Source organism: Arachis duranensis, chromosome 6, assembly GCF_000817695.3.
Source record: "Arachis duranensis cultivar V14167 chromosome 6, aradu.V14167.gnm2.J7QH, whole genome shotgun sequence".
In the NCBI taxonomy this organism is placed as follows: Eukaryota; Viridiplantae; Streptophyta; class Magnoliopsida; order Fabales; family Fabaceae; genus Arachis; species Arachis duranensis.
In genome coordinates this window covers 14052140-14062312 of record NC_029777.3, presented here as the reverse complement: position 1 = coordinate 14062312, position 10173 = coordinate 14052140, and the positions used below count along the sequence as shown (strand labels likewise).

General features: G+C 37.5%; 1 non-coding gene across 1 annotated transcript; it reads left to right on the top strand.

Annotated features, from left to right (window-relative positions):
• The first annotated feature begins 7839 nt into the window (after positions 1-7839).
• LOC127739822 (small nucleolar RNA R71) lies at positions 7840-7943 on the top strand. Its single transcript, XR_008000564.1, has one exon. It is a non-coding gene; the product is annotated as a small nucleolar RNA R71 (small nucleolar RNA).
• The last annotated feature ends 2230 nt before the right edge of the window (positions 7944-10173 follow it).

The following is a 10173-nucleotide window of genomic DNA, read 5'->3' as shown; positions in this document are numbered from 1 at the left end:
TAGAATTCATTCTTAAAAATTCTGAAGAAAAATACCTAATCTAAGCAACAAGATGAACCGTCAGTTGTCCAAACTCAAACAGTCCCCGACAACGGCGCCAAAATCTTGGTGCACAAAATTGTGATCATCAATGGCGCCATCAACATGGTACGCTCAATTGCAATCTCAACTCTTCATCACAACTTTGCACAACTAACCAGCAAGTGCACTGGGTCGTCCAAGTAATAAACCTGACGCAAGTAAGGGTCGATCCCACGGAGATTGTTGGTATGAAGCAAGCTATGGTCATCTTGTGAATCTCAGTCAGGCTGATTCAAATGGTTATGGAGGATGAATAAAACATAAAATAAAGATAGAGATACTTATGTAATTCATTGGTGAGAATTTCAGATAAGTGTATGGAGATGCTTTGTCCCTTCCGTCTCTCTGCTTTCCTACTATCTTCATCCAATCCTTCTTACTCCTTTCCATGGCAAGCTGTATGTTGGGCATCATCGTTGTCAATGGCTACAGTCCCGTCCTCTCAGTGAAAATGTTCAACGTGCTTTGTCACAGCACGGGTAATCAGCTGTCGGTTCTCGATCATGTCGGAATAGAATCCAGTGATTCTTTTGCGTCTGCCACTAACGCCCCACAATCGCGAGTTTGAAGCTCATCACAGTCATTCAATCCTTGAATCCTACTCAGAATACCATAGACAAGGTTTAGACCTTCCAGATTCTCTTGAATGCCGCCATCAATTCTAGCTTATACCACGAAGATTCCGATTAAGGGATCCAAGAGATATCCACTTAATCGAAGGTAGAACGGAGGTGGTTGTCAGGCACATGTTCATAGGTGAGAATGATGATGAGTGTCACGGATCATCACATTCATCAAGTTGAGGAACAAGTGATATCTTAGAACAAGAATAAGTTGAATTGAATAGAAGAACAATAGTAATTGCATTGATACTCGAGGTACAGCAGAGCTCCAAACCTTAATCTATGGTGTGTAGAAACTCCATCGTTGAAAATACATAAGTGATAATTGTGATCATTGGCTTCGGCTCCAGAGAGGGAACCAGAAGAACCAAGATGAAAATACAATAGTAAAAGGTCCTATTTATAGAGAACTAGTAGCTTAGGGTTTACATGGATGAGTAAATTACATAAAAATCCACTTCCGGGCCCGCTTGGTGTGTGCTTGGGCTGAGCATTGAAGCTTTCATGTGTAGAGACTTTTCTTGGAGTTAAACGCCAGATTTTGTGCCAGTTTGGGCGTTTAACTCCCATTCTTGTGCCAGTTCCGGCGTTAAACGCCAGAATTCTTGAGCTGACTTGGAACGCCTATTTGGGCCATCAAATCTCAGGCAAAGTATAAACTATTATACATTGCTGGAAAGCCCAGGATGTCTAATTTTCAACGCAATTGAGAGCGCACCAATGGGGCTTCTGTAGCTCCAGAACATCCACTTCGAGTGCAGGGAGGTCAGAATCCAACAGCATTTGCAGTCCTTTTCAGCCTCTAAATCAGATTTTTGCTCAGGTCCCTCAATTTCAGCCAGAAAATACCTGAAATCACAGAAAAACACACAAACTCATAGTAAAGTCCAGAAAAGTGAATTTTAACTAAAAACTAATAAAAATATAATAAAAACTAACTAAAACATACTAAAAACATACTAAAAACAATGCCAAAAAGCGTATAAATTATCCGCTCATCAGTGGTATAAGGTAGAATCAAGTAGCAGCGTTCCTGAGATCCAGAAAGTCTAAACCTTGTCTGTGGTATCCGAGTAGGATCTGGGAAGGAATGACTGTGGAGAGCTTCAAACTCACGAATGTTGGGCGCAGTGACAGTGTGAAAAAGGATAGAGAGATCCTATTCCGACACAAGTGAGAACCGACAGATGATTAGCCATACGGTAGCTGTGCCCGATATTTTTCATCTGAGACGAGAAATCCGACAGTTGATTAGCTGTACAAAAACTGTAGCCGGACCATTTTCACTGAGAGGATCATACAGCTTGCCATGGAAGGGAGCACGCATGATTGGATGAAGATAATAGGAAAGCAAAGGTTCAGAAGCAACAAAGCATCTCCAAACGCTTATCTGAAACTCCCACCAAGGAATTACATAAGTATCTTTATTTTATTTTATGCTTTATTTATCTTTCAATTATTTATCTTTTTCACAACTTCGCACAACTAACCAGCAAGTGAACTGGGTCGTCCAAGTAATAATCCTTACGTGAGTAAGGGTCGATCCCACGAAGATTGTCGGCTTGAAGTAAGCTATGGTCATCTTGTAAATCTCAGTCAAGCAGATTCAAATGGTTATAAAGCTTTGATAATTAAAAGATAAATAAACATAAAATAAAAATAGAGATACTTATGTAAGTCATTTGTAGGAATTTCAGATAAGCGCATGGAGATGCGTTGTTCCTTCTGAATCTCTGCTTTCCTACTGCCTTCATCCAATCCTTCAAACTCCTTTCTATGGCAAGCTGTATGTTGGGGGATCATCGTTGTCAATGGCTACCATCCGTCCTCTCAGTGAAAATGGTCCAAATGCACTGTCACCGCACGGCTAATCATCTGTCGGTTCTCACTCATGTTGGAAAAAGATACATTTATCCTTTTGCACACTATCACTACGGCCAACACTTGCGAGTTTGAAGCTCATCATAGTCATCCCATCCTAGATCCTACTCAGAATACCACAGACAAGGTTTAGACATTCTGGATTTCAAGAATGCTACCAATTGATTCTAGCCTATACCACGAAGACTCTGATCGTGAACCAGGAGGCTAAGAGATATGCATTCAAGCTTGTTTTCATGTAGAACGGAAGTGTTTGTCAGACACACAAACTCATAGTAAAGTCCAGAAATGTGAATTTTGCTTAAAAACTAATAAAAATGTACTAAAAAGTAGCTAGATTCTACTAAAAACTATCTAAAAACAATGCCAAAAAGCGTATAAATTATCTGATCATCATAACACCAAACTTAAATTGTTGCTTGTCCCCAAGCAACTGAAAATAAAATAGGATAAAAAGAAGAGAATATACAATAAATCTCACAATATCAATGAAACTTAGTCCCAATTAGATGAGCGGGGCTAGTAGCTTTTTGCTTCTGAACAGTTTTGGCATCTCACTTTATCCTTTGAAATTCAAAATGATTGGCATCTATAGGAGCTCAGAATTTTAGATAGTGTTATTGATTCTCCTAGTTCAGTATGTTGATTCTTGAACACAGCTACTTTATGAGTCTTGGCCGTGACCCTAAGCACTTTATTTTCCAGTATTACCACCGGATACATAAATGCCACAGACACATAACTGGGTGAACCTTTTCAGATTGTGACTTAGCTTTGCTAAAGTTTCCAATTAGAGGTGTCCAGAGTTCTTAAGCACACTCTTTTTGTTTTGGATCACGACTTTAACCACTTAGTCTCAAGCTTTTCATTTGGACCTTCATGACACAAGCACATGGTTAATGACAGCTTGATTTAGCCGCTTAGGCCTGGATTTTATTTCCTTGGGCCCTCCTATCCGTTAATGCTCAAAGCCTTGGATCCTTTTTACCCTTGTCTTTTGGTTTAAAAGGGCTATTGGCTTTTTTTGCATGCTTTTTTTCTTTTTCATTCTTTTTTTTTTCACCACTTTTTTTCTTTTTCACTGCTTTTTCTTGCTTCAAGAATCAGTTTCATGATTTTTCAGATTATCAATAACATTTCTCTTTGTTTATCATTGTTTCAAGAGCCAACAATTTTAACATTCATAAACTTCACTATAAAAGATATGCACTATTCAAGCATTCATTCAGAAAACAAAAAGTATTGCCACCACATCAAAATAATTAAACTAATTTCAAGATAAAATTTGAAATCCAAGTACTTCTTGTTCTTTTGTAATTAGGCACATTTTTCATTTAAGAGAGGTGATGGATTCATGGAATTATTCATAGCCTTAAGACATAGACACTAAACACTAATGATCATGTAATGAAGACACAAACATAGACAAACATAAAGCATCAAATTCGAAAAACAAAAAAATAAGAATAAGGAAATCAAGGAATGGGTCCACCTTAGTGATGGCGGCTTGTTCTTCCTCTTGAAGATCCAATGGAATACCTGAGCTCCTCTATGTCTCTTCCTTGCCTTTGTTGCTCCTCCCTCATAGCTCTTTGATCTTCTCTAATCTCATGGAGAATGATGGAGTGCTCTTGGTGCTCCACCCTTAGTTGGTCTATATTGTAACTCAAGCCTTCCAAAGAGGTGTTGAGTTGCTCCCAATAGTTGTGTGGAGAAAAATGCATCCCTTGAGGCATCTCAGGGATTTCATGAGGAATTTCTTCATGCTCTTGTTGAGGTCCATGAGTGGGCTCTCTTGTTTGCTCCATCCTTTTCTTAATGATGGGCTTGTTTTCTTCAATTTGGATGTCTCCTTCTATGTCAATCCCAACCAAATTGTATAGGTGACAAATGAGATGAGGAAAGGCTAACCTTGCCAAAGTGGAGGACTTGTCAGCCACCTTGTAGAGTTCTAGAGGTATAATCTCATGAACTTCCACTTCCTCCCCAATCATGATACTATGGATCATGATGGCCCGATCCACAGTCACTTCCAATCGGTTGCTAGTAGGAATGATGGAGTGTTGGATGAACTCCAACCATCCTCTAGCCACAGGCTTAAGGTCTGGTCTTCTCAATTGAACCGGATTGCCTCTTGATTCTCTTTTCCATTGAGCTCCTTCCGCACATATGTCCATGAGGACTTGGTCTAACCTTTGATCAAAGTTGACCCTTCTAGTGTAGAGGCGTGCATTTTCTTGCATCATTGGAAAGTGGAACGCCAACCTTACATTTTCTGGACTGAAATCTAAGTATTTCCCCCGAACCATTGTAAGCCAATTCTTTGGATTCGGGTTCATACTTTGATCATGGTTCTTAGTGATCCATGCATTAGCATAGAATTCTTGAACCATTAAGATTCCGACTTGTTGAATGGGGTTGGTGAGAAGTTCCCAACCTCTTCTTCGGATTTCATGTCGGATCTCCGGATACTCATTCTTCTTGAGCATGAAAGGGACCTCAAGGATCACTTTCTTCTTGGCCACAACTTCATAGAAGTGGTCTCGATGGACCTTTGAGATGAATCTCTCCATCTCTCATGACTAGGAGGTGAAAGCTTTTGCCTTCCCTTTCCTCTTTCTAGAGGTTTCTCCGGTCTTAGGTGCCATAAATGGTTATGGAAAAACAAAAGAGCAATGCTTTTACCACACAAAACTTAAAAGGTTTGCTCATTCTCGAGAAAAGAAGAAAGAAAGAAGGGGAAGAAGAAGAAAATAGAGGAGATGGAGGGAGAGATAGGTTCGGCCAAGGTGGTAGGAGAGTGTTTGTGATGTGTGAAAATGAAGGAGTGAAGAGGGGTATTTATAAGGAAAAAGATGGAGAGGGGACGAATGGAATTGGGTGGGTTTGGGAGGGAAAAGTGTTTGAATTTGAAAGTGAGGTAGGTAGGGTTTTTGGGGAAGAGGGATGGAGGTGATTGGTGAAGAGAATATAGGGAAGAGAATAGGATTTGATAGGTCAGTGGTATTTTGGGTAGAGTATTATAAAGATGTGTGAGGGGGAGAGAGAGAAAGAGAGAGGTAGGGTAGGTGGAGATCCTGTGGGGTCCACAGATCTTGAGGGGTCAAGGATTTCTCATCCCTGCTCCTTTTAGGCGTGCAAAACGCCCCTATTGTGCAATCCTGGTGTTTAACGCCAGACTGCTGCTTGTTTCTGGCGTTAAACGCCATATTCTATACCTTTCTTGGCGTTTAACACCAGGCTGTTGCTTATTTCTGGCATTAAACGCCAGCTTTGTGCCCTTTTCTGGCATTAAACGCCAGTTTGGTGCCTATTTCTGGCGTTAAACACCCAGAATAGTGCCAGACTGGGCATTTAACACCCATTATGCTACTCTTAGTGGTGTTTAAATGCTAGTAAGTTCCTCCTCCAGGGTGTGCTGTTTTTAATGCTATTTTTGAATTTGCTTTGATTTTTGCAGTTGTTTTTGTGACTCTACATGATCATCAACCTAAAGAAAACATAAAATAACATAGATAAATAAAAATTGGGTTGCCTCCCAATAAGCACTTCTTTAATGTCAATAGCTTGACAGTGGGCTCTGATGGAGCCTCACAGATATTTAGAGCATGGTTGGGGCCTCTTAACACCAAACTTAGAGTTTGGTTGTGGCCTTCCAACACCAAACTTAGAGTTTAAATGTGGGGGCTTTGTTTGACTCTGTATTGAGAGAAGCTTTTCATGTTTCCTCTTCATGTGTACAGAAGGAGAACCTTGAGTCTTGAATACAAGGTAGTCCTCATTCAATTATAGGACCAACTCTCCTCTGTCAACATCAATCACAGCTTTTGCTGTGGCTAGAAAAGGTCTACCAAGGTTGATAGAATCATCTTCATCCTTTCCAGTGTCTAGGATTATGAAATCAGCAGGGATGTAAAGGCCTTTAACCTTCACTAGCACGTCCTCTACTAGTCCATAAGCCTTTTTCATTGATTTGTCTGCCATCTCTTGTGAGATTCTTGCATCTTGTACCTCAAAGATTCCTAGTTTCTCCATTACAGAGAGTGACATGAGGTTAATACCTGACCCTAGGTCATATAGAGCCTTCTCAAAGGTCATGGTGCCTATGGTACAGGGTATTAAGAATTTACCAGGATCCTGTTTCTTTTAAGGTAAAGTTTGCTGAACCCAGGTATTCAGTTCATTAATGAGCAATGGAGGTTCATCCTCCCAAGTCTCATTACCAAATACCTTGGCATTCAGCTTCATGATTGCTCCTAAATATTGGACAACTTACCCTTCAATAATGTCTTCATCTTTTTCAGAAGATGAATAGTCATCAGAGCTCATGAATGGTAAAAGGAATGTCAAAGGAATCACTATGGTCTCTATATGAGCCTCAGATTCCTTTGGCTCCTCAAATGGGAACTCCTTGTTGTCCAGAGGACGTCCCATGAGGTCTTCCTCACTAGAATTCACGTCCTCCTCCTCCTCCATAGGTTCGGCCACACCAAGTAAGGTTATGGCCTTGCACTCTCTTTTTGGATTCTCTTCGGTATTGCTAGGGAGAGTACTAGGAGGAGTTTCAGTGACTCTTTTACTCAGCTGGCCCACTTGTGCCTCCAAATTTCTAATGTAGGACCTTGTTTCATTCATGAAACTTAGAGTGGCCTTAGATAGATCAGAGACTATATTTGGTAAGCTAGATGGATTCTACTCAGAATTCTCTGTCTGTTGCTGAGAGGATGATGGAAAAGGCTTGCTATTGCTAAAGCTGTTTCTTCCACCATTATTAAAGCCTTGTTGAGGCTTTTGTTGATCCTTCCATGAGAAATTTGGATGATTTCTCCATGAGGAATTATAGATGTTTTCATATGCTTTACCCATGTAATTCACCTCTGCCATTGTAGGGTTCTCAGGATCATAAGCTTTTTCTTCAAAAGATGCTTCTTTAGCACTATTGGATGCATTTTGAAATCCATTCAGACTCTGAAAAATCATATTGACTTGTTGAGTCAACATTTTATTCTGAGCCAATATGGCATTCAGAGTATCAATTTCAAGAACTCCCTTCCTCTGAGGCGTCCCATTATTCGCAGGATTCCTTTCAGAGGTGTACATGAAATGGTTATTTGCAACCATTTCAATGAGTTCCTGAGCTTCTGCAGGCATTTTCTTCAGGTGAATAGATCCACCTGCAGAATGGTCCAATGACATCTTAGACAATTCAGACAGACCATCATAGAATATATCCAGGATGGTCCATTCTGAGAGCATGTCAGAAGGACACTTTTTGGTCAGTTGCTTGTATCTTTCCCAAGCTTCATAGAGGGATTCACCTTCTTTCTGCCTGAAGGTTTGAATATCCACTCTAAGCTTGCTCAGCTTTTGAGGAGGAAAGAACTTGGCTAAGAAAGCCGTGACCAACTTATCCCTAGAGTTCAGGCTATCTCTAGGTTGAGAGTCCAACCATGTTCTAGCTTTGTCTCTTACAGCAAAAGGAAAAAACATAAGCTTGTAGACCTCAGGATCAACTCCATTGGTCTTAACCGTATCACAAATCTGTAAGAATTCAGTTAAGAACTGAAAATGATCTTTTGATGGAAGTCCATAAAACTTGTAATTCTGTTGCATCAGAGAAACTAATTGAGGCTTTAGCTCAAAGTTGTTTGCTCCAATGGTAGGGATTGAGATGATTTTTCCATGGAAGTTGGAATTTGGTACAGTGAAGTCACTAAGCATCTTCCTTGCATTGTTGTTGGGTTCGGCCATTACTTATTTTTCGAGATTCTCTGTAAGATTTTCTCTAGATTGTTGTGCTTTAGCTTCTCTTAGCTTCTTCTTTAAAGTCCTTTCAGGCTCAGGGTCAGCTTCAACAAGAATGTCCTTGTCCTTGCTCCTCCTCATATGAAAAAGAAGAGAACAGAAAATAATAGGGATTCTCTTTACCCAGATATAGAGGTTCCTTTATGTGAGTAGAAGAAGAGAGAAGAGAGAAGGGAAAAATTTGAACACAGAGAGAAAGAGAGAGTTCGAATTTTAAGATGAAGAGAAGTGTTAGTAAATGAATAAATAAATAGAAAGAGATGAAAGAGAGATAAGAAAATTCAAATTTTAATTAAAAAAGAAAAAATATTTTTATTTTTATTTTAATTATTAGTTAAAATTCGAAAATTAAGAGAAGAGGTAAAATATAATTAAAATTTAAAACAATTAGTTAATTAAAAAGAATTTTGAAAAAGAGGAAGGTGATTTTCGAAAATTAGAGAGAGAAAAGTAGTTAGGTGGTTTTGAAAAAGATAAGAATTTCAAAAATCAAACAAAAAGTTAAGTTGCTAATTGAAAAAAAAGATTTGAAAATCAATTTTGAAAAGATAAGAAGTTAGAAAAGATTTTGAAATTGATTTTGTAAAAGATATGATTTGAAAAAGATATGTTTGAAAAGATATAATTGAAAAGATATGATTGAAATTTATTTTGAAAAAGATTTAATTTTTAAAATCAGAATTAATGACTTGACTCACAAGAAACTAAAAGATATTATTCTAAAATTTAAAGATTGAACATTTCTTAACAAGAAAGTAACAAACTTGAAATTTTTGAATCAAGACATTAATTGTTAGTAATAATTTCGAAAAATTATGAAATAAAGATAAGAAAAAGATTTTGAAAATCAATTTTAAAATTTTTTCGAAAATATAAAAGAAAAATGAAAAAGATTTGATTTTTGAAAACGTTTTGAAAAGATAAGATTTTTAAAATTGAAATCTTGACTTGACTAACAAGAAACAACTTATTTTAAAATTTTTTGACTAAGTCAACCCAAAGATTTCGAAATTTATGAGTGAAATAAGGGAAAGATATTTTTTGATTTTTTTTTGAATTTTTTAATGAGGAGAGAGAAAAACAACTAAATGACTCAAGACATGAAAAATTTGGATTAAAACAAATGATGCATGCAAGAACACTATGAATGTCAAGATGAACACCAAGAACACTTTAAAGATCATGATGAACATTAAAAACTTATTTTTGAAAAATTTTCAAGAAAAGAAAAACATGCAAGACACCAAATTTAGAGATTTTTCATGTTTAGACGCTAATAATTAAAAAATGCGTATGAAAAATAACAAAAGACACAAAACAAGAAAATATGAAGATCAAACAAGAAGACTTGTCAAGAACAACTTGAAGATCATGAAGAATGCAATGCATAAATTTTTTCAAATTTTTTTTTGAAATTAAAAAGATGCAATTGACACCAAACTTAAAACTTGACTCTAGACTCAAACAAGAAACATAAAATATTTTTGATTTTATGATTTTATAAAATTTTTTGGATTTTTCGAAAATTATTTTTAGAAAAACAGAAAAAAGAAGAAAAATTTTGAAAGATTTTTGGAAACTTTTTTGAAAATAAAATAATGGTTAAAACAAGAAGAAAATTACCTAATCTGAGCAACAAGATGAACCGTCAGTTGTCCAAACTCAAACAATCCCCGGCAACGGCACCAAAAACTTGGTGCATAAAATTGTGATCTCAATGGCGCCAACAACTTGGTACGCACAATTGTAATCTCAACACTTTTTCACAACTTTGCACAACTAA